The sequence below is a fragment of the Ciconia boyciana genome, chromosome 3 (genome assembly GCF_034638445.1).
Source record: "Ciconia boyciana chromosome 3, ASM3463844v1, whole genome shotgun sequence".
Classification (NCBI taxonomy): domain Eukaryota; kingdom Metazoa; phylum Chordata; class Aves; order Ciconiiformes; family Ciconiidae; genus Ciconia; species Ciconia boyciana.
In genome coordinates this window covers 2,392,010-2,419,335 of record NC_132936.1, presented here as the reverse complement: position 1 = coordinate 2,419,335, position 27,326 = coordinate 2,392,010, and the positions used below count along the sequence as shown (strand labels likewise).

At 46.2% G+C, this 27,326-nt stretch overlaps 1 protein-coding gene across 9 annotated transcripts in view; it reads right to left on the bottom strand.

Moving 5' to 3' along the window:
- EXTL3 (exostosin like glycosyltransferase 3) overlaps positions 1–27,105 on the bottom strand; it is a 158,157-nt gene extending 131,052 nt beyond the window's left edge. For 4 of the 9 annotated variants that reach the window (XM_072858221.1, XM_072858220.1, XM_072858226.1 and 1 more), the window contains exon 1: positions 3,225–3,466. The gene's annotated coding sequence lies outside the window, so the exon portion shown is untranslated. Of the gene's footprint in view, positions 1–2,380; positions 2,554–3,224; positions 3,467–26,992 lie in introns of those variants that run through there. The other 5 variants (XM_072858223.1, XM_072858225.1, XM_072858222.1 and 2 more) reach the window with 3 other exon arrangements.
- Positions 27,106–27,326: the final 221 nt, after the last annotated feature.

Below are 27,326 nucleotides of genomic sequence, written 5' to 3'. Positions count from 1 at the left end.
CACCAACATCATTTGCATCTCACAAACAGCCATCTAACCTGCAGGAGCCAAACTCAACCACGACAATCCCCAGTAAACAGTACTTTCAAGTATTCTCCAAGAAGAAAACTAGGGGCTCGTTGCTTTTGAGGATACGTCTAAACGGCAACCACAGAAATGCAAGCATACTCATGCTAGCTTTAGCCCAGCAAGCAGAGCCTGTGTCAGCACAGGTTATGAGACAACTGGAAGTCCCAGCTCTGTGCCCCAAATCCCACGTGAACGCTTCCCCTACTCCCTAGCCACACACTAGCCTATCTGTACCGAAATGGCGGGTATCTAAAAATGCCTATGAGTATCACTTGCCATTTTCACAAGGAAGCAAACAAAACCCCCACATATTTTCCTGCTGGGTGGTTAAGACATTAGGAATCTCAGTCTGGGTTAGGATTCGTACGTTACAGTAACAGCAAAAATTCCACTCTGGGTTAAAACCCCAGAGCTATGAACTGCTTCAAAATGTTCACAGTCCATTCCTACCCCAAAAAAGGGGGTGTTTAGCAGAGATCACAGGTAGAGGAATGAGACAGCAAGCACTGGGAAAACCTATGTGCTGATGAGGAGACAAGATCCAATGATCAGAAGGTCCCTTCCAGTTCAGTGTTTTTGTGGGGTTTCCAAAGCAGAAAAATTGCTTCTGGACTAGGAATCAATTCACATTTGACTGCTGTGATCTTGGCTTCAAACAGCTAGCATATGTGGCTAGCTGCATTTCCCACCTCGGTGAAATCACTACTGTGGGCAGGGGGAGGAATGGCCTGGGAAAACAGGCGAGGCAACTGGAAGAGGTGATAGGAGTCAAACAGCAAGGAGAAAAATCAGCCAGCAGAGACTGAAAGGAAAAAAGAACAAATATACACAGCCAGAAAGAGAGAGACAAACTCTAAAAACTTAAGATGATGGTATCATGGCATTTCAAGACATAATAGTCATGGAAAGCAGACTCAAGATGGGCTCCGGCTCCATATACACAAGTGAGTCCTGGGAATGCATCAACAACATTCAACTCATCAGCTGAACAGTCCCGGAGATCCACGCTACAAATATTCAAGGGAAGATGATGATCTTTTCCATCCCATCTTAACAGCACACAAACAATCCTCCAATTTTGCCATATATTGTTGAGAAACAGTCTAAGTGAAGGCAATTCAACAATCATGTTTTTCTTGTTTTGTCTATTTGCTGTTTTGCTCTGACTTGACAACTGCCAAAATCCATCCTCACATGCAAACAAACATAAGAGCTAACAGTCTCCACTTGACAAATTAGAGAATTTCAGAAAATTATTTTGGACTTCCCTTCTGCAACAAGACATCAAGAAGTTCAAGAACTGTCTGTACCACAGCTGAGCTGCCAGAAGAATTTGGCTGTACCATGCTCAAATGAAGACGGTCAATTACCCCTGCTCCAGAATCTCTTAACACTTAGCTGAACCGATGCAAACTCCCATTTCTGGAATGAAAAGCTGAAAAGAAGAGGCATCCCAATGCCATGAGTGAATACAGATTGAGCTGCATGTAACAACTGGACTCTCAGACGGTACATGAAGTTAAGGGATTTGTCAGGGGGAGAACACTTTCCTCTCCCCATCACCATATAATCAGACTGTGGTTCATTTCTGATGCTACTTCTGCATAGAAAGTAGCTTAAGATTACTCATTACTTGATAAAACCTCACGATGTATAAAACACATCCCGTATTCCAAGAACCTTACTATCTTAAATATAATAGCAACACTGATCAAAATATATTTGTAACGTCTGTTTTAGACTTCGACATCTCACATATATAGATTTCTCTACAAAAACAAAAATATCTGTAAGATAATCACCTGCATGTGACACCTCTTTCAGGAAACAACGTTATTTAATCTTCTTCATACAGTTGTTAGACTTGCAGCACAGAAACTCAGAAATTTTAAAGCCAAGCTATCATATTGGGATATCAACACACACACTTTATCAGGTGCACACATAAGCAACAAGAGATCATAAACTAGTCAGTGAGACTCTCAGTGTTTGAATTTTAATACACACAGCAACAGGACAGCATGGCTAGAAAGCACATTTTGCTTCTCAGCATCTTTGTCAATCCTTAGTACCTATTTTAACCATTTCCAGCTCCTCCAGGCTCCAAATTGTTTGGGTTTGTACCAGCAGAACAGGGTATTAGACAGTCAGCAGCAATGCATTAACCCCACACTGGTAAAATTTTTGATTGAAGAAAGACCCCTATGTTTTTGAGTAAGAAGAGACCTCGTGGGGAAAACAGCTGGGAAAAAAAAAATAACATGAACCTCAACTTCAGCAAAGAATTCACGGGAGCGTAACACAAGCATACCAGAAACGCTGAGGAGCCCAGCGACAACCGCCTCGTCGTTTCTGTCCTCATCGTCTCACAAGGCAAAACCCCGGCACGAACAACAGGGAACACGCGCCCACCCGGGGGAACTTGCTACCACAGGCAGCGGCGAGCTCAACGGCGTTGTCAAGTTTCCACGACACAGAACAACCCTGCGAGATGGCAACGAGCGTGTCGGGGTCAGCGCTTTCGGTGACCGTCGAAGCTGGACCGGGCAGTAGGCCTCAAGCCCCCACGGCCGAAACTCGCCTCAGAGTGGGAGGCACGGGACTGCACCGGCCACGGGGGAGGCGATGTCCCCTCGAAGGGCAGGAGATGCCGCAGGCAGCCAGGGGAAACGGGACGAGGGGGTTTCGGGGCCGCCTGCGCCCCGGCCCCTCGCAGAGTTAGTTGAAAGAGGCGGGAGGGAGGGCAGGGGACAGGCGGGAAGGCTGGAGCCTGTCAGCAGCGCCTGGACGCCAGGTGCCGTCGCAACCCTCCCGCCATGAGGGACCCCAGCCTTGTGGGACGCCCCCCCCGCAGCGTCCCTCGCCCTGCGAGACACCCACAATGTCCCTCACCCTGTGAGAGACCTCCCTCCCACTGTCCCCAGCCCTCAGGGTCCCTGCCTCCCCCGGCCTGCCCCTCAGGGACGCCCCGGCCGGGCTGGGGGAAGGCCTCCCCCCGCCGCCGCCTCAGGGAGGAGGGGGCTTCCTCCAGACTGTACCACTCCCGCCACTCACCCCGGCCCCACGGGCTGCCCCGGGGGTGGTGGCAGGGGGGTGTGCTACCGCCGCGAGTCGCTCTTCCCCCCGCTCCCCGTACGTGGTACGGTCCACCCTACCTCTTGGCGCCCTCACTTCACCCTCCTGGCGGAGCCGCGGTCCCGGCGCCTGCTGCGTCGCCCTCCGCGAGTGGCTGGGGGGGGAGCCATAGCCGCTGCCTTGTCTTCCCCCTTCGTCCGCCCTCTCCTGCTCCCCCCCCCCCCCCGATCCGGACACAGTTGGTTTGTTCCGAGAAGCCGGCCGGTCTTCTCCCCTAAACCGCTGGATCTCTCACGTCTTCGGCCATTTCCGACCGAACCGGCGGAAGTTGCCGAAGTGGTGGCGGAACTTCACGGCCTTATCCGAAGGATGGGCGGAGCTAGCCGAACTGGCGGCGGAGCTAGCCGAAGGGCTGAAGGGGCGGGGAACAGAAACGCGGAGGAGGAGACTCATAGCTCCGGAACCTGCCGAGTATAGCCGAAGCTCCCCAGCTCTGCTCCGTCTCCAGCCCGGAGAGAAAGGGCCCACATTGGCAAGGGCTCACACAGTTGCTACCCGCCTTCTCCCGGTTCTGAGGAGGGGAGTAGGGCGGCAAATCGAAGGGGAGCGCTGTCCCTTTAAATGGTGGCGGAGGCGGAGCAGCTGCTCCCTCCCCTCCGAGAGCCCGCCCACCTGCCACTGGGCATGCGCACCGCGCGGAGGCGCTTTTCCCGCCTAACGCCAGGCACGTGCTCAGCTACCCCTCTCCCCCCTCCTCACCAAGGAGCCGCCATGTGCCCGACACTGCCTCGCACGGGCAGCGGCGTCCCAGCTCTTTAGCCAAGGCAGCTTTGTCTTTTCTCTTATGTCCCCCAAAACCCCTGCAAGGCTGGGGGTGCACCCATGGAGCTCGGTCATGCCTCAGCCATGTGGGTGAAACCACCGTGGTGACTGCAAAGGTTGCCATCGATCCCCCTGAGAGAGACATCCAAGTGACTCCTGGCAAAAGGGGTTATGAAAACAACTGTATTGTGGGATGCTGATCGAAAGACATAAAGACACTGCAGAGCCTGCTTACAGGTACTAAAATACCACTACAAATCTGAATTTGTTACAAAATTACATTAAGATCCAATCTGGAGGGTTTGCATTAACAGCGCAAATTATCACTCATTCTGGACAAAGTACTTTTAAATACTAGAGTGGTGTTAAATGTCATTAGTGGTTAAATGTTGTTAAGTCACAGCAGCTATGTAAAATTTAGGCCGACAAGTACTGAACATACAATGCAACAGATGGTGATTGAAGCAAAAGGAAAAAAAAAAGGCAAGTAACGGTGCCAGCATCTTCTCACAACAAAGTCAAGTCAAACAGGTTCAGTACCCTACTTCATTATTTTATGCACTTTACCTGTAATTTTATATTTTAGGGGCTCCATGAAAGGCATTTGTATCTATGGGAATCAAATCCTACCCCAAAGCACACAAACTGACAACTTTAGGGGGATTAAGAGAATTTTCACAGGAAGAAACGGGGTTTTATCTCTGTAGGAGTGGAGAGGGTGGCAATGGTAGCAAGTCTCTGGCCACGAAGCTCCAGGAATCTCGGCTTTAATAAAACATGAGCACTTCAAAACTGCGAGAAACCACTTTTCCACCGCTCTGCGCTTTTTAACAGTCGTTTACACATGTGTAAAGAATGCAAGGAGAAACCAACTTTTATACCGAGATGAAAAAACAGTGGGGGATAAGGCAGGGGGGCACAGGTCTACGCTTTGATAAACAATACAAAATCCAATCTCAAAGCAGGGAACGTGCTGTACTGAAGGGCAGGAACAGGTACTGCAGGTTCAAAGGCTCTAAGAAACAATACTTTACATTTTTCAGGGGAAAAAAAGACAGGCTATGACTGCATTGCACAGTATAAAGACAAAATTAACATCCGAATCATTGAACACACCCACGTTGTCCTAGCACACATCTGTTCCCACTCTACCACGGCTTGAGGTTTTGCTATTCCACCCTGCTCTACCTGGAGCTCTGCACGAGGGAATGAGGAGACAATAAATTCCCTTCAGCACCTCGCTGAGGAATAAATACAAATGGAGAATGTGCACTTCGGGGGACAACTCAAGAGAACAATTCTTCTCCTAGCTCCCAAAAGAAAACAAGCTTTTGTGATCAGCAGCCAGTCTGGCAAGTCTTTCTTTCAGAAAGTGCTATCAAGGCTATTGCACGTTATATTGATGAAGACAGCTTCAGATTTAATCCCCTTCTCTGTATACCTACCCTTCTTATTCTAATGTAACAGGAGATCAGTATTGAAGGGGAGTTTTCAGTTTCCTTTCCACCAAGCCAAAAATCCACTGCTCAACTGCCTTCTGTATATCCCCACAGAAAAATTACCGTGTTCAAATAACTTCATTTTCCACCCTTTCTGCTATCTGGGATTTTGTTTTCTCATATACAGTATCCAAGAACACATGTAAAATTTTGACGTCAGAAATGGATCCTAATGGGCAGAATCTATAATCTATGATGAACAATAGTTTAAACAAGTAAGTAAGTTGCATAGAATGATTGCCTGACGCCTTTCCTAGCGAGGAGAAGCCTTTTACTCTAGCAGCTTCTCAGCCTGGTTTCCCAAAGGAACAAGTCTTAATGCGCAGCGCTGACTGACTGCGCAGTGCCAGTCCTGTTAAAGACTTCAAAACTCCTTGGCGACTTTTAGTTGAATCTGACAGAGGGGCAGAGGTCTAAAAATACTAGATCCTGCTAAATGAAAGCGTGCAGGTGCAATGCAAAGACACCTAAAAAGCAGTTGCCATTCAGATCCTGCCCCTTCTGTTCGACCTGCTCACCAACCAAGCAGCCAGCCTGTGTGTGGCTCCCAGGCAGCGATGCAAGTGGTGTATTTCCAGCCAGCAGCCTGAACAGCGATAGGAGGTTTGGGATTCAGGGGGTGCCTGGGGCTACCAGGGAGGTAGCGATAAGGAGGGATCTGGGGGTTTACAGTAAGAAGAAGAAGGAAGGAGGTTTCAGGGTGGTGGGAAAAGGAAATGGGGTGAGGGCCTGTGATGGCACACAGCCTAAGAGACAGAAGAAATGGTGGCACTCAGAGGCTATAGGGAAAAGACAAAATCTAAGACAAACTGGCTTCATGAGTCCCACTGCTCACAGAACAACTTATTTAGACACCGCTGTATGACTTCATGCTGGGAACCTCCCCCTTATATTACCTTTTAAGTAGCTCTACAGTTGGCAGTTGCAACCGAATACAGTGAATGCCATCGCACTTTTGTGTCCTCCTTTTCTCTACTTGAAATGGTCCCCTCTTTTCCTTACCCGCACCAAATTCCCTCTTCCTCATCCCACTTACTTGTAAGCATTTCTCGCATCCAGCATACTGGTGTCTCCAATCTGCCATAAATTACATCCAGTCTTCAAGCGGGTATTAAGGAGCTTCAGAGCCAGCTAATGCACGTTTCCATGGCACGCTTTCATGACCTGAAATAAACCTCAGAAGAACATCCATCGCTCCTCAAGGGAACAACAATCTAAGGAGAGGACCCTGAACTGTCATCTTTTCCCTGATACAGTCCTTTCGGTAAATCTTTTTTAACCTCTTGCTCCTCCCTTCCATGGGAAACAGTACCAAGGCCAGACCATCTGCAGATTTTACAAGTTTCATGGAATGTTTTTAGACCGCACTCTTAAACTCAGACACTCCTATGAGATTTCATAGGATTCAGTCACTTTTTAGCCCCAGGGTGCTGTAGGTGCTAAATAGATAATACATATCTCTCAGCCACTATGGAATGACTACACAGCAAAGCTCAATTTTTAATCCTGCTGAGACTCTGACTGCTTTCGGCCAGCAGGTATCCCACGGCATGCTTCACAAGAGAGGAAATGTTAACCTGGAATGCTGGCCAAATTCCAGTTTAGGTAATTACATTCTGACAATTTACATTCTCCCTGCAGTTTTTAATGGATATGGATTTTTTTTTCTCCTTACTTTATGTCATAAAAGCAGTGGCCTGGTCCTGCTCCTGCTGTTAGAGCAGCTGCCAGGCTTTGCAGCGTAAGTAGCTGCATTTCAGTGGTAGGTGAAGGCATCTCAGTACATTTAAATAAAGCACTTTGAAGACCCCATGGGCACAAGAAGTATTGTAACAATACGCCCTACTGCTGGCCATAAAGCATAGCAAGGGCTAGAGCATGAAGTGAAACACTCAGTGGCAATATCTATGTTGGGAAAGCAAAGGTTAGCATAAGAATGGACACACGGACATAAAGACTTCTCCCTCCCAAATGCTAATTCTAGTTTGGACCCAGTGCAGCCCCAGCTGGGATCCAAAGAGCAAATACAATGAACTATCAGCATCCTGCACAGGGGAACCAGATCCCGATGGCAGAATAAAGTAAGTTTATAAAAGCAGTGAAAGCTTTTGGCAAGATGCTGGGATGCTGGAGGACACTGCCTGGTAGTAAAATGGGTTGAGGAAAAGAAATGCCCATTCCCTTGTTAATGAAGGCACAGTTAGTGTTCCTTATTTTACCGAGCTATTTGAAAGAAAAATCACGAGGCAAGAGATGGGGTAGAAGGTTTTGTTTAAGGTGGAATATTGTGGATCACACTTGGAGTATGTCGAGTTGCACTGCCACGCGTTTGATTAAGAATAAACATTCTAGATAAATTAATTAAATGACTGTATTATGCTTTGTTTAGACAACCATACATAATGACACTATGTTATTTTCTTCATGAGAACCAGGATGCCTAAAAGGGTAATTTTTATATTTCAGCAACAATGAAGTAAGTTAAGAGAGATTAGGACAGTGGTTACAAATAAACAGTGAGAGACCAGATGGCTCAAAGGATGGGTAGAGAGACATGTAGCCTTCCCTCCTCCCCCAGTATGTTCCAGATCATTAGCAACCGAAGGCTGTTACTAGCACTGGGTGAATATTTTTCACAAGTAGTTTGTTGACCAAAATGTGGTTTTCCCCATCCCCAAAACTACCAGCAAACCAATTTCAGTACGACAAGTCACTCCTGGCTATGGTGCAGCTAGACACAGTGTGAGCGGGTGAAGGTAGAGTTGGTTCTCTTCCCCTTGTGTCTATAACCACTCACTGCAATTCTACAGCAATTCTGTGAACCTAGGCCTCACTTCCTTTGCATTTTTACAGTTACCTCAAAAATGAAATGCTTTGAGTCATGCAGAGTCCTTTTGTGTGTGTGAATCAAGCCTAACCAGGTACATGAACAGCAAGCTGTTACCACCAGTAGCCTTCACGACGGTGGTACCCTGAGAACTGGGAGATGTTGCACACAAGCCACTACATGGGTGGCTTCATGGCAAAGGAGCTAAATAACCCACCGAGCTGCTTTGTGAGTCCTACAGAGAGGTCTTTGCTCTCCCATCCTCACCTGGGCCCTTGCGGGATGTAGAGTAGAGAGAGTGAATGTGTCTGTACATTCTATTTCTGTTTCTCTTTTTAGCTAGACTTAGCTCTGTCATTCTAAAAAAACAGATGAGTCACTCAGCATCAAAGAAAATATCTAAAACATATGTAAATAAATTTTATCTACAGAAATAATACAAAACCTCCCATTAAGAGACCTCCATATTGCAATACTCCTGGAAATTTCGGTGACTATTAAGAAAGATGCGCTCCAAAGCAGGAAGCAGCAACCCAGTCTGGTGACAGCCAAGCAAAACTCTGAGTGGATCTTGGTGATGACTGAGTAACGGCACAAAATACCAGTGCTGCCTCTTTGCTTAAGGCTCCTTCCCCTTCCGTGCCCTGCTACACTAAGGAATCGCCTGCATTTCTGTAAAATTCCCTTGAATTCCTTGAGTACTACAGCTAACCATGCTTGTTCTTCATCTCAAAACAGATGCTTTGAAGTTTTCCAGAGATACCCAAGAAAGAAGACACATCCAAATACCTAGACTACCCCCAAGCTCCACCCTGGAACAGATGGCGAGGTTATAAATATAGAAGCATCTGGTAACCACAGGTATGAAAAAGCTGGCAAGCAACAGCTTATTCTGTTCTACTAAATATTCCATAATTTGAACTATATTTAAACAGGAGTTAAAGAAACAATCATTTCATTTGTATATAACATAATCCCCAAACACCTACATATTGTAAATGCAGCATAGCTTGGGCATTACACTCTTGTCTACCAAAAGCACTTTTTTTAATTAAGCATTCAGCACTGTCTAAGCTTAAATTAGAAGTGACTGCAAAGCAAGCAGTTCAGTAAAGTACAAAAGCATCATTTTAAGCGTGTGCTTTGTTGCACCAGACTACCAGACTCAAGGCTGCGAGTTTCCAGCACTTCAGCTAACCCTTGAGTCCGCACAATTTGAGGGGCCTTGACAACCTGCCAGATTTCCAAGAGTGCTTGAGAAGACAGAAGACTCGGGAAATGCACACTCTGCTCGCAGAGACCTCTATGCTTAAGCCAGCTGCTCCATTTGTCCCAGGGTTCAGTTAGCACAATGGAAACTGGGGATAATTCTTCCTACATGACTGTCAGAAAAACAGTCTGTTAGAAATTATCGTCATCATATAGTAAAAAAGGCCGGTAAACACGTATGCAGGTGGTTAAGAAAAAACCCACCTCAAAGCCCCGAACAAAAGTCAGACCTGAGCATGCATACTACCCACGGTAACCCAAATCCACTTCCAAAACTCTATTTAAATAATCTTTTGGGACACTGCTCTGCAGTTCTTTCTGTGAACTGAGTGAATCATCTGTGTTTGCTAGAAATCCAAAGTGATAGCATGCATAAAACGATCGTTCTGGATTAAAGTCACTTTGGGAAAAGACTGTAAAAGGCTGTCTGCTGGGATTGTGTTAGAGGTCCGCTGGAAACCCCACCATCGGATTTAGATGTGTGCAGAGAGCTTTTAAAAATGACTAGAGAGAGAAAGAAATACTCCTAGGAACTGGCTGATAGGGGAGTCTTCAATTCCAGATATAGAAGGAAGAACAAATACTAACGGCAGGGCACTGTAAGTCCGGAAGGTAATAGCCAACAGACTTCTTTACAAAATAGGCACTGAGCAAATGAGAGGTGATGCTGCTGTAGACTTTCGGCAAATAGTGAGGATGTTGTAATAAAAACTGCTTGTGATCACTCAATTTGAGCCTATTTTCCACACATTGGTTCAGTCTAAGCAAAATAAAAGCAGGTCTGCAAGGTTTTCAATTTCAAAAAGAAAAGTTGAGGTAATTAAGGGAACTAGTTTGTGAAGCTGATGGGGTTGAATGGCTGAAAGGCTCCAATGAGAAGACCTTGAAACTGAAGAAGAAAAATCATTTGCCATTTGTGTCCTGAATAGAGGAGGCGAATAAAAAACACACATAGGGAAGCAATGAGAACATGCTGGAGATTGGAGATAGTCATGGTCAAGCCCCCAGACTGAATACAGATGCTGCCTTGCCGTTGAGTAACGAGGAGAGTGTAGAACGTAGGGGCGAAGGCAGGGTGGGCTACAAGAAAGTCTGCCTGCAATTTCCCCAGCCAGGGGAAAGTCAGTTGCACTGCTCGGTGCGCTCTGTTCCAGGCTGCTGAAATGTCAAGTCCGCTAGCAAGGACTTCTAACAGGTCTACACCATCCCTCAACTAAAATTCGGAAATCTTCATAATAAAAGCTTAGAAGTCCTGGAATGAACCTCTTTGTCCCACAGCCCATGTTTGAAAGTGCCGATGTGCGTGGCTGATGTTCTCACGTAACAACACGGCATCCCATCAATACCAGCCTACTTCAACCAGTGTCTCTCCCAAATTGCAGAGACCTCTATGCAGAATATCTCTGCTTAAGGAAGGAGGGCTAGAGGCAGCAGCGCTCGGGGAAGCTACAGCTATCAATTGCAGATGAGACTTGAGAACAGAGTCTGAATCAAAACATAAAAGGCATGGAAATACAGAGTGTGAATTGCACCGTGAGATCAAAGTTACATTGTGCTAAAATAACTTGGCACCCATCTTTGATAAAACAACCGGTTTCTTTTGACAAAAAGGCAATCAGTCTTATTTATTGGGATTTCAGCAAAGCAACAAGAAAACTGGGGACTATTAGTAAAGGGGGAAAATGGGGATCGATAAAGAGAACGGTGTGATCAATAATAAACACTAGTGTGCATTAAGTGCTGCAGGTTTTTTAAAAAGCATCATTACAAAGTTAAAGAATATATAATTGTCATCATTTTGAGCACAATCTATTTCAAGGCCTAACTTTACTATAATGTACCAAAATGCTTTAAATAAAAAAAAAAAAAAATCTAAGTAGTACAGGCCTGCTGCCAAAATCGACCATGAAAATAGGGAAACGGTTCCCAGCTGCTGCTTTTCCCAGTGCAGAAAGGATACTTCCTTCTTTCCGCAGTTCACTCAATTCAGTTATTAGTGCATTAGAAACAGAGGAACAAACTCAAAGCTGAGTCATTATGAAAATATTTCTTAAAATTAAAACTTTCTATGTTTTTTCTCATACCTGCAGGATTCTTGAGTGTATTTACAAAAGCACAGGACCGGAAATCCTGAGTCTGATCCCTTAATACTGAAGTCAACCACATTGCGTAATCCCATTAATACATTTATCAGGCTCCATCTTCACAGTAATCGGGTTTTTAGCCCGTTACACAATTCCCATTAGAAGGCTATTCAAGAACCTCACTTGGTTTGAAGCCATTCTGCTCATTTCCAGCCTAAACTTATTCAGAGCCATTTGTTCTTGTGCCAGAATTGTCATTTAACTTCAATAACTCTTCTCCCTCTCTGGTATTTACGCCAGTGTATTTATAGAGAAGGAATATAATTTTTCTCTGCCTTTTTTTGTCACTGGCTTACCATCCAGGCTCTTTTAATCATTTTGTGAACCAGCTTCTCTGTTCTCCAGATCATTTCTAGCAGACACCCTCCCCTGCACCTTTTACAGTTGAAATCAGTCTTTCTCCTACGTGGACAAGGAACGCACAGTACATTTTAAACAATGCCTCACTAAAACCTGTTGCAGTGGCATTCGCATTTCCTTGTCTCTCATGGAAATTACTTGGTTGACAAATGTGATCCCGGTATGTATCTTTGTCATCGGGACATCAGAGTTACCCTATGATTGATGAATACATTCCAGTTCCAATATAGAAACCCCAACTTTCTATCAGAGCTTGCATTACAAGAGCTTGCATTTGCTTACAGGCAAATAGTCCTAAAGTCATTCATTCTTCTGATGGGATGTCCTCTTTTTCCTCTTTTGATGACATCTCCAAATCCCATTAATTTCTGCTATATCATTAGTCAATACATTGATTAACACTAGTCTTGAGACCAGACCTTGAGGAACAATATTGCTAACTTGCCCGCCAATCCTTTTTCAACCATCCTACCTTCTCTCCTGTGACTACAGGATTTATTGATGCAAAATACTTCAATTCTGATTGATTTAAACTGTCTTGCTTTGCATTTTTTGTCTTTTTTTTCTTAACGAAAGGCTGGCTTTTGCTGGTGAAGAACAACAAAGGCATATTTCTCCGTAAATCAGGCCTTTGGCTAAACCGGAAAGCTGTCCTATTTTTACAGTTGGGCATTTGTAAAAATTAATAAACTATGCAATTCAACACATTTTATGTTAAAAATGGTAAATGAAATTTCTTAATGACTAGTCTGACTTTTTAATTGTACTTGGGATTTATGTCACAAATTTAAAAAACAATTAGAATGCAGGAAAATGGCATGTAAAACTTGTAGTTAAATAAAATTAAGCTAAATGTGCTGAATACATAACTTAAATTAAAACAAACTGTTTTATTGTACAAAGGAATTCTGCAGCCTATAAATAGAACCAATTTCTATCTATTCAGCATGTCTTCAGGTTTTCAGAACTTGAAACAAAATTAATTTCTATTCTCATGCAAAGGAAGAGCTGATGCTCAAGTAAAATGAATGTGGCAAAAACTACTTCATTAAACATTTTCTTTTAACCCAGGTCACTTCTGCAGTTCAGTTGCCCATGCAGCCGTGCCCGTGTTGTTAGCAACACTTTTGTTAGCAGGACGAAGGAAGAGCAACATCAGCGAGCAAAGGTGCACAGGGGGGAGCAGGACTGCTTCTGCTAATTTTAGTCCTACCTAAAATATCTGTGAAAGTATATTCATGGTTGTAGTTTTGGGGCAGACTGAGCTGATGTAGACTATACTGGACTTAATTCGGTTATTACTCATAGATCTCCTTAGCAGCAGATTGACTTTGACAACAACCAAGGCAGGAAGTTCTCAGCAGAGATGGACGCAAGCTGCTTGGACCTACTGGAAGAGAGGACAGTGCACTCACACAACCCCAAGCACACACACTGTCCTCCTCCCATCCCTTCTCTCCCTCTCTTTAAATTCATGTATACTCACAGGAACTCTGCAGAAACACACAGGCTGACGACACCACATCAGTTTGAAATCTCATCAGCTACAGAACCAGGCAATGAAGCTTTTTACAGTGTAAGTGCAGAAAAGCAGAGGTCAATGAGAGGGACAAACCAGAGAATAAACTCTAGTGGAGTTTATTTCCAGAAATGGGAATCACTCCAGCTGGTGTGGGGAGGGATTTGATCTAGCACAATAAATATGCTGCTATGGATCAGGAGTTGTCCCCAGTAGTCGTTACCTCAGCCTGAGCCCTGGAAAGTTGCTTCAGCTTCCTTATCAGTAGAGGATGTAAATGACATCCTCCAAGTCTTCTTCATTCACCAGTCCTGAAGTGCTTTGAGATCATCCAACAGATGGCAATACTTGTGTTTAATCAATACTAATACCAGCTCCCAGGATAGCAAGAACAAACAATAATTTGCCCTTCCTATTACAGCAATGTTCCACTAAACCCACTATGTCGAGATTTAAATTCAATCAAATTTAAGATTAAGAAAAATCCTCCCTTTCTCCCACCAGTTACAGAACAATACTACGCTTTTCCTTTTTTTTTTTGTAATTAAAAAATAGGTTGAACTTTAGGAGTGTTATTGCACTCAAAGCAGTAGAAGAAGCTGAATAAAGTGCATCATAAAAAGATGCCACTGGGATCAGTTAAAGCCAACAAAATTGAAAACATTTAGAAGGAACGAAGCCAAAAACACAGAACCAGATTCAAACTTGGCGTATGCTGTGGCAGGAAGCCAGTGGAAGGAGAACTTGTTAGAGGAGTAACAAGAGGGAAGGCTCCCTGCTGCAGCCCACAGATCAGGTATGATGGGCCAGATAATCAGGTGTCATCAACTGGCACAGCTAGGATGAGATCAATGAAGCAATGCCAATTTCAACTTGCTGAGGCTCTGTCCTGGCATATCTAAACTCACCTGTAAAAAATTCTCATCGTATTAAGCCATGCCATTAATAATCATTGAGCTGTTATGCACCACTTGCCATCTTCAAAGAGCTCTAAAACCAATGACTAATCCTCATACCCACCTCCTTAGGTGCAGGAACTGTTTAAAAGGCAATTTTTAAAACCAGTCGAGCACAAGGCAGAAATCTGGGGCTCCCAGTCACATAGCCCCTCCCCTGGGCAGTTTCCCTTGTGTTTCTTTGACAGTGGGAGACACCTACAACCTAAAATATTTGCCCCAAAACCTGAAACCTCATACATAAAGTTACTTCTCAAGTGGGTGTAAGACTGATTTTGTATCTTCTCTGCACAGGCAGGGATCGGCAGAGCAGCAGAGGAAGTAAAATGGGTGAAGTGATAGTATGATGGAGATCAACAGGAAGTTTTGGCCACTAACTTGCATTTCAGCTGATGTGGTTTAACCAAGAAAAAAAAAGCAGCTGAGCCTACTCACTAGGTGGTCAGTAAATCGCGATTCTGCAATTTTCTTTTCCATCTCAGTTTTTCCTCCAGCAAATAAAATTACCTTAAAATTTACAAAAAAGGTATGAAAAAAAGACAGGTTTATAACAAACTCATGGAGGAAAGATTATATGGATATACAGAGCATCTCCATTACTAATGCTCTGCTCAGCAGAGATCTCCAGAGGAGACTAGAACTGAAAAAATATTTTAACAAAATGCTAGAATAAGTTACTAAAGGGACAATAAACCCAACACACTTGTGTTTCTAAGCTCCTCAATAACGTTATCAATAAACCCAGATGCATCCTTTCCACAAATGCAGCACCGACAATTGACTCAAATGGATGACACTACTGTAATGTGCCTATTTGACTCTCAAGCTGAAGCAGATAAAAATTCAAAGATTGGACTTCCTTGGTATTTGTATGTTAATATACAAAGCTTTAGGGAAATTGTTGCAACTCAACCCACAATTCATTCTGTGCAGTCAGTGACATTCAAGTACCTACCAGCAATTTTCATACCGCTCACAGTGTATCTTATAGGCTGTCATCAATCTGATGCATTATCTTTTTTGCAAAAGATCTGTCATGAGTGCCAGGCAGGCTTCCCCTTGGTTCAGATAGGCAGGAGTAGAGCTGACTCATCCTCTTTTTTTCCCTTTCATCCTGATTTGTATAGTCTCCCTTTCAATTTAGTTTTCCCATGTTACACAAGGAGAAGGGGTCTGGCTACGTGTATGTATAACGTGTGTGCATGTGCAAGGGACAGCCAGAGAAAGAATGTGTTTCTAATCTCCACCTATTCCTCTTGCTAACAGTTCCTTTTGCTTCATCTCCTTGGAGGTATTTTATTATTAAAATAAACTGAATTCTCCTTTTCTCTTGCTTTTGTTGAAAGAAAACAATAGGACTTGTGAGAAACCCAGCTAGGAGGAAATGTTCATGAACTGGAGTCCTTGGACCTCCTGAAGTCTTTTGCTGTGTTTCTACAGAAAGCAGGCAAGCAGCTACACCTCCCACTGAGCCAAAGGTTTCCCTGGCACCAGACAGTTTTCACTTGGGCTAGTTTTGCCTGGACCGTGACTGCATTTAAACTGAGAAGACATTTTACTGAAAATAGGGACGGCGATCCATGGACCTGGGGTCTTCCAGGGCAACAGAGGGGCCACGCTCTGGCTCCAGTTGATAGATCTCATGACCGAAACAGTTGGAAGATCTCTCACTCATGGGGACTGTCTGGTATCCACTCACACAAGCTGGAACTGCACCTCTCCCTGAGGCTCAGTAAGTACCTGGGCTATCCCTCATGCCTGACTGCCTGTTTTTCATGAACTTATGCAACCTTAATTACCCTTGCAGACTTGTATCTCTTTCTCAGGCTTGACTGAAACAGGCTGACAGGTTCAGAAGTTATTGGGGTGGCACAAACATACATATGGGGTGATAAGAAACCTGGATGAGATTGAGTCTCATTTTGTAAGAAAACAACATGGATGTTGATGGTAAAGGCAAAACAAAAGAGCATCATCGTGGATCTGAGCAGAGATCCCGAGCAGTGAGCTATCCACAGTGAAGCAACCTAAAGATTTAGGCGCAGCCACCCGGAAAAATCAGTATTTGGATGTACTCAGGAATAGGCAAATGTCTAAAAAACCACATTCATAAAGAAACCTCCAGCCCAGTGTCTTTCTTCAAGCTGTATCAGCCAGCACTAGAATGACACTGCCAAGGTCTCAGGGCAGCTGATGCCAGACAGGACACTCATAGCAGAATCAGAGGTTGCACCACCTTCCCAAACTGCTTCACCAATAAGGCTGGGGTTGGATCACAGAAACACGGGAAGAACAGAGCTGAGATGGACCTGAAAAAGCCTATCCCTTTACTCCAGGCTGCACAAAGTTTTACTTAAGTCATTTTTTTTCAGATGTCCACCCAAGGTTCTTCAGGATCTCTTCAGACTATGGTTAAGTCAGGCTCAGGTCAGTGACAAACCATGTAAAGGAAAAGCTCTAACTCATTAATCCCTTTAATTTTTTAAGCCCTCTCTTTTCACCACCATTGTGATTATGTTTTCCTTTTAACAAGGCTTGGAAGAGTGATGAGGGATGTACCACTTGAAGGCTCCCTTTGGCATCAAGATGCAGGAAGCCCTGCAGTCATGACATTGCCGTGCAGTTTTCACAGTCACAAGGTTGACCTGGACGGCCAGGAAAGAGCACAGAAACCAGCACTCCTAGTTCAAGCTACTGCCGAGACACAAGGAGTTGAGAGATTTATGTAAATTCAACAGCAAACACAGCCCATACTCAGGTTACAACCTACTTTGCACTCAAAAACTATGATTAATACGATGGATATTTCCTCATTAACAGTCACGGGGTGAGAACTTGTATTTGCGCATGTGACGGTTGCTTGTACACAGCTACCGGACAGCATCCCCGCCCTCCTCTCCCGCAATCGGCATGGCTCAATGCATGGTGCAAGTCTTCCCATGCACAAAGCGTGCAGATATGACATGAAAAACCAGGGCCACTAACGGCAATGCATCGCTGGTCCGGGCTCTCCTGATGGGCCTTCAAGGCAACATGAAACACAATAGAGCAACGAGCAAAAAAAGTCCTCAGGTGGCCAAAGATTCATTACAACAGGCAGAATCCTTCCCTTCATCCTCTCTCCAGCCCCCACTTAATTGAGTAGCCTGGTAAATTGATGAATTACAGTTAAATGATCTTGCTGTGATGCCTCTTGCTGATGAATGAAGAATACCCTGCCAGAGTCTCCTGATTTCAGGTGATGGATTTGAGCCCAGGCTGCAACACAATTCCTTATGACTGACACGCTCAGCTATTTTCACTCTTAATCTTGATATTATTTGATTGAATAAATCCAAGGTCATAATTTCCTAGGTGGATACGGTTGTTCAAAATACCACCAGCCCTCCAATTACTTTTAACTGCATCCAAAAAAAGGTGAAGAATATTTATGTAAGAGCTAGTAAGATCTCAGCTTTCTTGCTGGGAAATACCTACACCCAAAACACGCCTTTGCTGGAGCATGAACAAGCAACTGTGAAGTTACATTTGTCACCTCACAGCCCAAAGCTCTTATCATCCAGCCCTCAAACCTCGACATGGACTTAGGGACTAACATTTCTCATGGTCGGTCACAGTCCAGAAGATTTTTTCTTTTTTGTATTAGAAGCTTGACAGGAGGCAGTTTGGCTGAATGGGAGTGATTTGAAGAATCACGTGGGAAGCAGGGAAAGGATATTAATTTGCATCATTTTCTTTTAGCACATACAAACACTTTTATAATGGGGGGCACCTTAAAACCCCCACGCTTGAGCCTTAGCGAACACTTTTGGGATGCAACCTGATTTTTCCTTCCCATTTTCTTCTCCTTCAAAAGGCACAAATGGGAGCAAAAACTTCTCCAACTTGGCTGCACAGAACTTTCACACAGATCTCTGCGCAGCATCAGCTGGATCGAAAGATGTTGTGTCATGCATGAAATATTCCAGTGCTTTATTGTGCAAGCTCCTAATTATTAATGTCTAGGCTCCATATTTCTGCAGCAAGATCTATGATGTAGCTTCGGGTGGTGGATTTGAACTAGTTTTCCCTCAAATCTACAGATGGGGAACCACAGAAATGTTTTTTATCCCCTCAACGTCTGTAGTCTCCAGTGCAGAAAAACCCCAAGGAACAAACAAGCCCCTCAGAAGAGGAATCTGGGTGAAAATTGTCCTTCTCTGCCTCCACCACTAACACAGTAGCATAACTGTCTTTTAAACAACTCCACACTGTCCCTTGGGGACAATACAGCCAGATCTTTGCAAAAGGTCACTGTCGTATCTGGTTTTAGGGTATACAAACTGCACCATTGCAAGCCTCCTTCCCTCCCACTGAGGCCTCCCAGACCGGGTCCAGAAGCGGGACTGCAGCAGGAACAGGACACAGATGGTCCCCTGGGATCAGGAGAAAGGAGGCAGCTGATGCAAAAGCCAGTGGCTGTGCGTAACTCTTGCAGAGGGAGCCAGAAGCTGCCCCCATCGAACAATAGAAGGAAATGCTGTCACTGAGCTGGCTGTGGTCTGTGCCTTCAAAACCAGTAGTTGGGGATAGAAAAGTCTTGCAAGGGAGAAGCAGAAAACTTCTGGGGATAAAGGGTTTCACTTCTGCATATAATTTTCACAACAAACCAAAAGGGAAAAATTTCAAGTCTGGAAATTAAGCTGATTTTGGAGGTAAACGCATGGTTGGAAAGTCAAATGAAGCTAATCCCCCTTCCTCCCCAAGAATACGATACATTGGAAAAACCTGTAGACTAAGCAACCAGTGCCCAGACTAGTGGCACACACTGCTCTTACTGGTCTAACAGGGGTTAACACAAATGACTTGTGCTCCAGAAAACAGCCATATTTATATATTCATATATATGTGTGTGTATCTGTAGACATGCTGGATGACTTTTTCTGCAAATATTAAAAAAACCCATCTTTTGACTCCAGGATGTAGGATTTAAGAAAAAACAAACCATAATCTACACGTGCTATTGCAAGAGTTGCAAGAAAATAAGCACTGCTGGTGCCAGTGAGTTATAGGTGCTTGCAACAGGCAGGATAATGGGATTTCATCGTCTTTTGTTTCCTCAGAGGTAACTGCACTCTTATCAGGAGATGCAGGATATGAGGCACTGACACTTCTCTGCTCTGATTCATACACTGGAATAAAGCAGACACTTGATGGCATCTGCATTGCTGACTCAATCATGTATCTTCGGTGCTGATCTTGTTGGTGCCGGGAAAAAGGAATTTGGGGGGGGAGAGTGCTCTTCTTGCCTGCACGCAGTGGGCACCGCAGCCATGGCTTTACTGTTTTGCCTCAGGGCCTCACTGGTAAAAATAGGTAAATAAATAAAATAAATGCATTCCTGCCTCCATCCCACATCCACCAAGGCAAGGTTATCAGCTGGTTTTCTCCACCCAAACTTGTCAATGCAACTTAAAAAAAAAAAGAAATCCCAACTGCTCCGCTTTTGGAATATATTTGACATTAAAAGAAAGTAAACCTTGCCCCATCTTCTCCCTGCGCTTTACTCCCAGCTGGCCTCAGAAAAAGGCAGAAGACAAACATTTTCTTGTTGAGGCTCATTCTACCTCCAAGTGGTTGTTTCCAAAGTCTGGATTTTTTTTTTTTTTTTTTTTAAGTTTAAGCTCTGGCATGTCTAATTTTCTTCCTTTTGGGGAATAAACAAGAGCAGCAGCCCAGCAGGTAATGAAACAGATTATCCTCCCACTCTAAAAGTACAGAGTTGAGACCAAGGAGGTGACAAAGAAGAGAAATTAACACCTTAGAGGACGCTAATCACACCTGGGAGCAGTGCTTTCCAGCGGGCGGGCAGTTTTTGCCTCGTCTTGTGCTCTGGCAGCCCTCGGCGAACATTCACAGCCCCACATGCCAGACCCATGCACAGGACTGCTGCTCACGTTCTCTTCCTGCCATGCCTTCACCACCCACAGCTGCGATGGATATAGCTCCTCAGCCTCTTCCCCAGTGCGGTCGCAGAGCGAGAGGGGCTGTGACACCTTCTGCACTTAAAAGTGGGCGATTTAGCAAGAAAAAAAATCTGCAGCTGCATGTGTGGGTCTTCATCCCCATGGCACGACCCAGGTTGTGTTATCCCATGCTGGACAAAGATGATACTGGAGAGGACTGGCTATGCCTCATGTCCCTCTTGGTATTTTATTCATTGAGGGTGCAAACACGACCACAGGTTGGGTCAGACTAAATGTCCTCTCCTCTGCTGTCCTGTCTCTGGCAGAGACACAGTGCAAGAGCAAGAGCTTCCCCCTCGCACACCCTCCCAACCTGGCTTGCTTGAGCCCACGCAGCTGACATACACAATGTCCATGCTGGCTCCGGAGACCTTTGGGATGAGCCAGGAGGAGAGCAGCTCCGTACGAACCGCATTTTCAAAGCATCTGGCAAGGAAGCCGAGGCCATCCCAACTCCCACCCTCCCACCTGGCCTGCAGCAATGGCCGCACCGAAACCAAGACCCAAAGCAACCAGAAGTTTTACCGCAAACAAGAACAGGCTTGGGGTTGAGGCCTCAATGCCCGGTGCCAGAGCTAAGCCTCCTTTCCAGGGAAGTCGTGTCTCATCAAGCACAAACCTTGACTGAACATTCTCCCAGGCCGAGGCATGCCGAAAGGCTCTTCCTGCTGCAGCTTGGCCGGTGACTAATAACACATGAGCTCACCTCTTCCCTCCATCATGGCATTTTTGCCAGCGCCCGCGCATCTTGCACAAAGCCCACTGGGTTCCCTTCCCTCTGAGACCTCACTGCTCTACCAAACGTGGTCAAAATTCATTCGAAGAGTCATTGGGGATGGACAACAAACTGCATCTCGTTAAGCCTCCTGGTTTTTGGGAGCTACCTCTGACTACAGCCGTCACCGATATCACCGGGTGTGCACAGACCTTCAGGTGTCCCAAGCAGCAAACCCTGCCCGTGCCTGCTAATGATGCCCGTTGCATTCACCTTCGGAGCTTGATACTCGCTGAATTTTCCCCGTTCCAGTTCGTCTCTACTGTTTTATTAATCACATACAGAAATTCAGGGGAGGGCGGCTTTTCTAAGAGGGTGGCAGTATACAGACATTAAATAAAATATAAACACCTCATCTATACTTAACATCAGGTTTGATCTTCACTGTTTTCACTCCCCTTTTTCAAGGCAATTTGCAATTTCTTTGGTTGCTTTTTGGGAAGGGAGAATGTAGGGAAGGGCTGACTTACTGCTTAATCTCATTTTTGATCTATTATTAAACACCTGCTTTCTTTTTTTTCTCTTTTTTTTTTTTTACCCTTTCTCTAGGAAGCCAGAAGCCCCAGCAGAAATTACAGCCAGAAAGAAAGGTGAACTGTGAAATGAAAGCTGGGGGAGAAAGAATTGCTTGGGCTTTTTTTTTTTTTTCAGAGTTTTCTCATTTTCAGCTGTAAGAAATCTCTACAATGCCAGCCAAGTAAAAGAAAATATGCTGAAAGTGATGGAAATACAAAGTATTGGCCCCAATCCCACCACTGATATATGTGGCCAAACCCTCCAATTGAGGCCGGCATGTGTGTCCCCACGGGATTCCTCCGCAGAGCTGCTTTTCAAATACAAACGCGTTGACATTTCCTCACCTTTCTACCAGCGTTAGTAATTCTCTAGCAAATCCCCAGGCTTGGAGAACGGTGTTTGTGTGCCACGAAGCCACGCACTCAGATCTGCAAACCGATGCCAGAGCCAGGACTTAGTGAAAGTCCGGGACAAGACCGCAGAGCACGAGGCCAGCAGCACTCAAGGCATCCAGGAGCATCTTTTTTTTTTTTACCATTTTTATACAGCATCTTCAAAAGGTTTGACAGGACTGTAGAAAAACACGACCACTGCAAGGAGTTTACACAAACCCATAGCACACAGCCAGGTAGACAGCGCTGCAAAGGCGCAGCAGCATTTAGCGCCCGCCACCTTCGCTTTAGGATGCTTTTTAACAGCTTTCAGTTTATTTCATTACTTTATCCTCACACGTTGCTAAATAACAGTGTTTATGTCTGCCCTGCAACCCAGTGCGTGACCTTCCCTGCCCCAGCTCACGGGGACAGATTTGGTTTCAAGCAAGCAAAGCCAGTCCATGAAGCAAAGTGATTCCCAGGTGGTTTCTTTGCTCTCTGCAGCCACTTTACCAGGGTCAGTGATGGCAGACGGCTTAAAGTTGATCCAGGGGAGCCTCACTGAAGGAATTCCCACCAAGAGGCAGGAGGACAAGTCCAACGCTATCTGTAGCACGCTCTGAAGGTGGATCAGTTTGTTCCTAAGGCCACGCTGGAGGTAGGTCAGGGCTGATGGGGGCCCTGAACAACCTGCACCCATCCTGTGCTTTTTCATCACCCCTTTTGCCTCCTTTCAGCCCCTTTACATCACTGAAAGCAATTCCTCCTTCTGCTGTATTTGCAGAAATAAGGAGTTTCTTCTCATTTGGCACCAGGACACACTTCCACCTCCCAGCCAGATCAGACCGAAAGCAAGCATCGCTTTTCTGCCAGCTCCTGTCGAGAGCTAGATGCGCACCTCACCACGCCAGCCGTTTGGCTGGCGAGCAAACAATCCCCATGTGAAACCGGGATGCCCAAATCAGGGCTCCCAGCTCCCCAGTGAGCCCCTCTGCTCCTATGTCTGGGCTGCCACAGGCTCTGACTTCCAGCCAAGGCTCATGTGGAGATCACCTCTCAGCAGCCCCAGAGAAGGGCAAACGCTCCTTAGAATTTCCTATTAATTGAATTAATTAATTTAGGCATTTCCTATTCATTTCCTATTATAAACATTGCCTTATTAACCAGTAAGAAGAGAGCCGTCCCCTAACCGTCAGGAACACAACCCAGCGAGAGTCCCAGATACCAATATTATTTTTTTGGGGAAAAAAGCAGTTTTTAAAGTGCCTTTATTTTTACAGAATGGCCCAGGCCAGCAGCTGAAAATTTTGCAGCAGAATTGGAGAGGTTCAGATGCATTTTGGAAGAAAAAGCATCCCCAGGCCACGTTCCATGGCAAACCCTCTGGTTTTTCCAGGGGAATATTCGGAAAGGGCAGGGAGGTGGCATGCAGCCCAGAGAGCAGCCGGGCAAGATGCCACCATCTCCTTCTGCCCCAGTCATAACTGGACAACCCAGCACCTCATCTCTGGGAAAAGCCAGCAGATGTTTGGGAAAGAAATCAAAGAAATGGCACATCCAGAAAGAGCCATCCCTGGGTAGGGAGCAGTCAGCAGCTGTGTCCACCCCGTGTGACAGCCACCAGTGCCCACCTCTCCTCTCCCATTCAAAAGGCCACCGGGACCCTGTCCTGGTCCTGCTCCAAGGTGGCACACATCATAAAACCTTCTGTTTGATCATTTCCAGCCAGCTGCTCCCAGGGCCCACCAGAGAACGACTATAGATGTATTAAAGGCAAATACTTACATGGGACTGGAAACTCTTTTCTCCTTCCCAAGGGAGACCAAAGAAATAGAAAAGATGAAGGCAGCAACCATGAACCTTCGATCTGAACTCACCCAACAACCACAAAAACCTTTTTAGGATCCCCAGTGATCAAATTGCAGCTGCCACAAAACCCGACGTTGGTGGCACAGGAGCAGAAGTTCCCTCACCTTCACATTTTGGCTGGATATGATTGATTCAAGTTTCTGGGCAAGAGTAAAGTTGGAAAGAGCCTGTTCCCAGAGATCTAGTTCTCCTAAAAAAACCCATAGCTGGATGTTGCCGTGACACGAAAGGCGGCTGTGCCACCTCCTTTCTCCATCTCCAGCCTAAATCCCCTCCTGCCTCCCCTTAAACTCAGCAAAAAGGAGCCAAATCAAAGCAACTCTCTACATTTGGCTTTATCTGCTACAAAATGTCAAACTTTTCTACGGGGGGGATGATTACATTTCCATCCTCTCTCCCCCCAAAGCTTGAAGACTGGTATAAAGAAGTCAAAAACGTTGGAGAAAAGAAAGTATCACCTACCCTGGCCACAAATGCTGGGAATCAGGCCTGATCAGCTAGAGGTCCCTCTTGGAGAGCAAGGGGTCCTGCTGGGGAAAAACCCACTTGGGTTTCTCCATTCCCTCGTGTCCCCTCCGATTTTGCTTCCCATGCATTCATTTATACAGAAATGCGAGTGCACGCATGGTAAAAAAAAAAAGTCTGCGTGCTGGAAATATTATGACTAATGGATGGGAACCTGCACAGCGTGTAAAAATCTTCCCTCTCTCCCGATGTAACAGCATTTTGCATGCACTTTAGACGCTGGCACCTACGTTTCATCTGCTTTCTTATAAGATGACGGAATATATTTAACAAATTAGACTGATTTTAAGTCTCAGCTGTAGATTCTGCACTGGCATCGCTGCAGCGAAGAAGCCACAGGCTCCCCCCGGCCCATCATTATGGGGTCAGTGTGCTCATGTCCTATCCCACTTATTTTGGAAGAGCACATCAGAGCACAACACATCATTTAATTTTGATCTTTCCTTTTTTTTTTCCGCTCTCCCCAGCATCCCTGGTCTTTGCCATCCGCCTGGATGGCACAGGACTGCATCTCCTCCCACGTCCCGCGCCTTGACCCTGCCGCTCCCGCACATAAACGGTGCCCATCCTGCATTGCTGGGACTGCACAGGCTCTTCCAGCAAGGAGAAAGCTCTTGCTCGAGTTTTCCACGCAAGCAATTGGGATCATTTACAGCCCCATATAAATGATATATACTGGCGCCTCCAGCCCTGAAACCCCCTTGCCCCTCGGTTGCTGCGCTGGAGAGGCACATTCCTGCGCTCACTGAGCTGCATCTGGGCTCCAGCTCCCAGACCCAGCCAGGTCTGCAGCAATGGGGATGGGTAGAGAAATATCTCAGGGCTTTTTTTTTTCTAGCACCCTTTCCAGGGACAAAAATAACACCAGCTTCCCTCGTTTACAGCATCCTTTACCTCCCGAGCCGAGCAGCACAAGCCACGAAGCTGGCACGCATCCCTCAGCAGAGTGCACAGCCCCAACTGATGCACAGCCACTGTCAGGTCAGCCATGCTCGCACTTTCCATGCCTGCAGCATGTCTCAGCCTGGTCCTGAGCTGCTTCGTGGGGATGGGGCTGGAGGAAAAAACCCTGCAAAACCCCTCCCCACAGCAACCGAGAGGAGAAACACCCAAAGGAAGAGCACGCGGGAGGCAGAGGAGAGAACAGCCTCCGTAGGGAACGATGCTTGCAGAAAGGAGCAGAAGTTTTTTTGCTCGGTCACGGAGACACGTTTGAAGGTGAAGGTTGGACATGAAAATATTTGTGGCCGTAGGGAGTCCAGACTGCCCAGGGCAGGGTGGAAAACAAAGAAATCCAACCCCAGCATGATGAAATACAAGTTTATTTGCTTTAGCCCATGTCCAACTTCCCTCACTGGCACAGAAAAAATTTCTTTTAATGCTGCTCTGGCTGGGGACTTTTGTGCAAAACTGAGGTTTTTAAATGACCAACCGACCCGTAACACAATTTGAGGGAGCTGGTGAGTCCCGAGCACCTTCAGATCCACCACACGAAGGGGGAAGCGGGCAAGAAAACAAGACCAGGTTGTCGTGACTCCTCCAAGCCCTTCTGCTCTCCCCGTGCTCTCCTGGTTCACATCCCGGGACGAGGAGTTAACGCAGCCACGGCCAAACGATGGAGAGGTACCACTAAACCAGCAGCGCCAGGCACACCGGGGCTGCTGAGATCCCTCTCTAAGAGGAAACCAAGCCATTCCTCTGCTTTCTGCGGCCACTCACCTCCTCTCCGGGCTCTCCCTCCTGGCTGGGATTTCTCCTTGCGGCTCAAGAGCCCTTTCAAAGCAGCCAATTTTCCTTGCATCTCCCATGGCCCAAATTGCCAAACTCGAAAGCAACTTTCACCAGAGGCAGAGGAGCCCTCGCCTGCTATTTCAACAGCTCCTTTCACATTAAGCCTAATTTATGTTGCTCCATCCCAGAGAAGCCGGCGACGAGCCAGTGCCACCCCTAGAGCCACGGGCACGAGTTTCCCCTAACTTTGGGGGTCTGGGTGAAAACCCAATGCCTCCCACCCCCAAGGAGGCAGCCGCCAGCCCAGCCAGGGCTCACCCCACCGCCGATGCTGCCTTTCCACAAGCACCGAAAAATCCCCCGCCCCGGGGACACCCCCCAGCCCGGGACGGCGAGGGGAAGGGGGGGGAGATGGGTCCCCTCCAGCCGGGACCCATCCCGGGAGGGGATGGTGCTGCTCCCCGGCAGAGCCCGGGTGCCGCCCCCGGGCCGGGGGGGAGGGATTCTAAAGTAAAATAAAACACATAAATAAATAAAAATATTAAAATAATTAGAAAAATTACAATAATTTAAATAGAAGATAAAACTATCAAATAAATACATAAAATCCATAAGATAAACCACCCAAAGTAGCCGAGCTCGCCCTGCAGCGCTTACCTGGCGGCGGGGGCTGCGCGGGGCTGCGCGGGGCTGCGCGGAGCTGGGCGCTCGCCCTGCGGCCGCAGCCCGGCGTGCGGAGCGGCGCGGAGCCCCCGGCCCGGCTCGCTGCATTGTGGGAAGCGGCACCCAAAAATGGGGGCGCGGTGCCCTCTGGTGGCAGGTCCTGCGTGGGGTTCCCTCGGGTGGGAAGGGGCGGGGGGGTCCCCGGGACCTGGGGGTGCTAATATGTGTGTGTGTATATATATAGGTGTGTAGGTATATTAACCTCTATGAACCCCTCAATAATCGCCATGTGGGTCTGACACCCCGATGGGCTCTGACCCCCTGCAAG